The sequence below is a fragment of the Wyeomyia smithii genome, chromosome 3 (assembly GCF_029784165.1).
Source record: "Wyeomyia smithii strain HCP4-BCI-WySm-NY-G18 chromosome 3, ASM2978416v1, whole genome shotgun sequence".
In the NCBI taxonomy this organism is placed as follows: Eukaryota; Metazoa; Arthropoda; class Insecta; order Diptera; family Culicidae; genus Wyeomyia; species Wyeomyia smithii.
The window spans coordinates 91,461,505-91,466,948 of NC_073696.1; the positions used below are offsets into that span (position 1 = coordinate 91,461,505).

The window sequence follows — 5,444 nt, forward strand, 5'->3', positions numbered from 1 at the left end:
ACGCTATATCTGAGATGTCAGGCGAGACGATTAGCGGAGGCAAGTGACAATTTCATTGTGGGCAGGTGATAATTTGTTCAGTAATAAAAACTTTACACAATCGCTGTATGCATGGATAGCACGATTAAGCGTAATCAGTTCAACCGATTGTTATCTTCAAGAATTAACGCCTCATTTCACGGAATATTACTCGGGACAAGGGCGCCAGTATGCATCGTAAACTTCAATGACAATCTTGATATTGTTTAAGCAAAAATGGCTTCACACGCGAAAAGCAGATTACTACCAAGGAATGCTTCAAGCGTCAAGCAGATTGTTAATTCCGGAAGATCCATGCGAACTTGTTGCTGGTTAGTTAGATACTGATGGATCGGATATCGTCATTTTCTCCGCTTGCCATTGAGACAGTTGGTTGTCTATCTCTTCGCTTGATTGCAGTCAAAATGCTATACCGACAATAGTATGTCCTGTTATCCCTACTAACTTCTTCCACCCCTCTTCTGTCTCTCTAGAGACTTTAGTAGTGCATAATATTAACCCACTTGATCAACAGTTGGGGGGCGACGTTAGTCCTGTGTATGGCTAGGCTGCAGACGACCATTCAGGATAATAGTTACAGTATAGCTATAGCTGTAATAAATGCGGTGACGATTGCTTTAGTTTGATGTTTCGACCTGCCTGTCACACCTCTTAGAGGACCTGTGGGTGGTATAAAAGTGAAGCGATAAACGCAAACAAAGTGTGCAATTCCGAATGTACATGCCATAAAATTAGTTAAGTTCAGCTATTGGAATAGTGTGTTCTTTCGCAGTAATGACGGCAGCTCGAGTTTAAATACCTATTTTGTAATGGCTGGACGAGAAATTTGTTTGGTTGTGCCGTTAACGTTTACTGAGTTTTTTTAAATTGTGCTATTTTTAGTTCACCGGATTGATAAGAGTTAGCATTTGTCGATACTTATCTGAAACGCCAAGATGAAGTTTCCAGAAAAGTTGTAGCTAAAATAAAATCAATCGAAGGGTTGTTAAGTCATTAGCATACAACTTTTTAGGTACCGTTATTATCGAGTAACTGAGTGATCATGGTGCGAAAATTTTGCGATGTGCTTTGAAAGCCCGTACCGCATAGTGATGCGATCGTAAATTGTATTTTGCCTTCTTTTTTTTTACTTTCATATAGATTTGCAATTCCATAGCGCACTTTTTTTTATAGGGGGGGAGTTTGTAATGATTATTTATGTACTAAAATATTTATTCAGAATTAGTATTGTGTGTTCTGCCACAAATGGTGACATTTCAACACTATTATATATATTTGTACGCTTTTTAGTATTATTGAATGTTATTAGCTTTCGCAGTTAAAATAATGTAATTGTAGGAAAATTATTAAACCTACTTGTCAAGAAAAAAAAAAGGAATAAAAGGAATAAAACGAAACTTAAAATAAACTTAAAACTATCTTACTGACTATAAAGTGAGCTAAACATTAGAAAATATGTCAAGCCAAATTATCAACAAATCCCGACAAAAATCGTTGCAATCCTCAATTCTAATGTTGTTGCAATTGAGGATTGCAACGATTTTTGTCGGAATTTGTTGATAATTTGGCTTGACATATTTTCTAATGTTTCTACATTACTGAGCCTATGTAGCTCGTTCGTGCTAAACCAGGGAAGACGCTTCAAAATCATTTTCAAAAGTTTATTCTGAATCCTTTGAAGTGTCTTCTTCCTGGTTGCACAACAACTTGTCCAGATGGGAACTGCATATAACATTGTTGGTCTAAATATTTGTTTGTAAATTAACAGTTTATTCTTGAGACAAAGTCTAGAATTCCTGTTGATAACTGACTGGATATTTTCAATGTGCTCCTTGAAAGTAAGATTCTTCTCATAAATTAGCCCTAAGTATTTAACTTGATCAGACCAATTTAAGACCACACCGTTCATCTTAACAACGTGGTTATGGTTGGGTTTGAGAAATGAAACTCTTGGCTTATGAGGAAAAATAATTAACTGTGTTTCAGAAGCATTAGGGGAAATCTTCCATTTCTGCAAGTATGAAGAAAATATATCTAAACTTTTTTGTAGCCGACTGCATATAACACGAAGGCTTTTTCCTTTTGCGGAAATGCTTGTATCGTCACAAAACAGAGATTTCTCACAACCTGGTGGTAAATCAGGAAGATCAGAAGTAAAAATGTTATATAAGATTGGGCCCAAGATACTCCCCTGAGGCACACCAGCTCTAACAGGCAATCTATTAGATTTACCATTTAGATAGTTAACCTGGAGAGTGCGGTCAGTTAAATAACTTTGTATCATTTTTGTGAGGTAAAGCGGAAAACTGAAATTTGACATTTTAGCTATTAAACCTTTATGCCAAGCACTGTCGAATGCCTTTTCTATGTCTAGAAGAGCAGCTCCAGTCGAATAGCCTTCAGATTTATTAGTTCGAATCATATTCCATAGCTCACTTAGTCTTATTAATAATGTTGCGTTTCTGATGCGTCTTCGAATGTAGAACGGTCAAATACCACCTAAAATGAGTAATTTCGCAAGTGGGATGATGTCCAGCTACCGGAAATCGACCTTAGATGCCATTTTACTCAACAGTAATGCCCCATAATTTCAATCGACGACTGAATAATTTTTTTTCGTTTCGTAAATTGTTTGGAGCATCTATGAAAAAAAAAAAGTCTATCATCAACCGAATCGGGAACGGATCAACAGATTTGATGAATGAATTTTCAACTTTTTTGCCATTTATTGTAAGAACAACGTCATCACATTACATAATATTGAAATACGAAAACAAAGGAGAATGAGTTTCAAAACGTTTTTTACTTAGTTTGGGGAGTGTGAAAAATAAAAAAAAACAATCTTTTTCACGAATAACATTTTTTTTTTCGAACACAATCACGATCGCGATTGTTTTGTATTCAAGGCACTTTTTGGATAGAATATATGATTCTAAATTTCGCAAAAATCTACAAAAATTGATGGAACTTATGCCACGCATGCTTAGGCTTTTTATTATGTCACTGGGATTCTATATCCTTAGTATGCTACCTTTACTCCGTTCGGAATCTAATTTACGTAATTAATGCTCGAGAGTGGAAAGCTTTGGGAAGGGACATTTATCTTTCGGTTCCAGAAGAGGCACACGCTATTTCGGGCCGGACTCGAGGACCATTTCTTCCGGTGCCGGTGGTGTCGGTATAAACAAATGTGCGCATTCATTAGCAAAGACAAAAACCATCAGTAGTATTGCTGGTGTCACTATCAGCAAAGACCAAAACCATTTTTACGAAAATTAGTTAGTAGGCAGTAAGCTCACATGGTGACACATAAGTGTAACGTTTCGAACAAGGACGAAGATTTTTCAGGATTTTTTTGAAGAGGTTCGTCTATTTGTCTGTGATAAGATTGTAAATAAAAAATAAGAGAGGTGAATAAAAGTGATTCTTAAGCACACGGTTCACAGTTTTATTAAACATTGTACAACAACTTTGAAAGGGTCTGTAATTTTAAATCGATTTTCCAATAATGTTTATTGCAGAAAATATTTCCTTGGATTTGAAAAATCATTTCTCGGGACTCGGGAATCTCGCGAATGTTAGTAGAATTAATCTCTTTGATGTCAAAGGACTTTTAAGTAGGCAATTACACCGACCCAAAGTAAGTTATGCACCCTGGAGGAGATGATGACCGCAGCACCAACACCCGCAGAACTACCACGCTCTTTGGCAGCCACCATGTGGCAGTGTTCATGGTGAGTCCAATTCTCGCAGCTTCTCTTTTGAGAGCCGTAAAGGCCTCCTCAACTGCTCTACGGTTAACACCAATTATATCGATGTCGTCCACGCAGCCTAGAAGCACGTGGGACTTTGTGATGATGGTACCGCTCCTGTGCACACCGGCCTTCCGAATTACACTTTCTAAAGCTATGTTGAACAACAAGCTCGTCACCTTGCTTCAGAACATCTAACGTCACAAACGCGTCCGAAAATTCACCCCTTGTCCTGACGCATGATGTGAAACCGTCAAGCGTCGCACGTTTAATTAGTTTTGTTGGAAAACCATGTTCAAGCATTATTTGCCACATCTCGTTGTGTTTCACTGCATCGTACGCCGCCTTGAATTTTTTTACTACAATCCACAAAATTAAATTTTTATACGTTTGGAATAAATAATATAACAACGAACAATAACAATATTCATAAGAAATTTATGGGGAGAACTAAAGTGGAATGTTTTTTTTTATAAATTTATTAGACGTCTTTTTTTTAAGTAAAAATTTCAACTTTGTGTGGCAGCCAATATGTCAGCAAAGTAGCATTGAAACCTAAGAATGTCAACTTACTCACTGACTACAACAGCGGTTCTCAACCTTTCTTTTTCCGCGTATCCCTTGGCGATTTTTTGCATATCGAGAGGCAGTGGTAGATCATGTTGTGGTAGTCTAGTTCAGGTTTCAAATGTTTTAGGAGCAAGATTGAACAGAAAATAAAGTATTATAGAGTGAAATTACTTTGTCCGCCATTACTGATTTTTCTTTCGCGTACCCCCTGAAGACTTTCGAGTACCCCCAGGGGTACGCGTACCCCAGGTTGAGAACCGCTGGACTACAACATCCAGTTTGAATATTGGAGCTTCCCTGAAAGTTTGGCATCACCTGAAGTGGCCAGATTTAGGCGACTCTATCAGGTCTCATCGACAACTTAGGAAGTTGTGATCTTCAGCAAAATTGTTCAAGAGGCTTTTCCATAATTCCATAATTCGAAGATAATACGCTGCTACTCAACTAATTGATCTCGAGAATCCGACCGCTAGTTAATTAAGTTTTTAAGAGGTCGTGAATCGACTCTGGATGCCATTTTAAATCTTTTCAGCTCCCCTCCATTGTGTTTAGAGGGTTATTTTATTACTGTTGATGAAAATTATTGATATAAACATTATTGATAAACGATAGTCTTCTGTAATCTTAGCGTATGTTATTCAAAGAATTATTGAAAAGGAGTAGTTTGCATTGCGTTTACTCAAAAATGCAACAAATGCTAGTAATGTAATAAAAAGTTCTTCATCAACCTTGCGGTTGTGGCTTTGTACACAATCCTTCGCTGAATCGGTTGGAGAGAGCTTTTTACCACAGACTTCAGTCTGTAGAGATAATAATTAAGTGCTGACAAAACGCGCTATAAGGTAAGTTCAAAATACTGTCAACATCCAGAAGCCTTTAACAAATTTGCTGAAGACCGCAACTTTCTAGCTCGTCGGAAACACGAGAGATCTGTTTATTCCAGATGGTAAACTTTTCGCGGGGTGCTGCATTACTCAAACTAGGTGTTGCAATACTTAGTGAAGCGATTCTAAACTTATCGTGGGTAGTGTACGCCTTCCCATTAAACATGGCAGCGTCATAGCGAATTAAAACAAAAGTACA

At 37.4% G+C, this 5,444-nt stretch overlaps 1 protein-coding gene across 2 annotated transcripts in view; it reads left to right on the top strand.

Annotated features, from left to right (window-relative positions):
* The window catches only part of LOC129731959 (phosphopentomutase), a 125,156-nt gene that overhangs the window by 53,351 nt on the left and 66,361 nt on the right, over window positions 1–5,444 (top strand). The window lies entirely within an intron of this gene.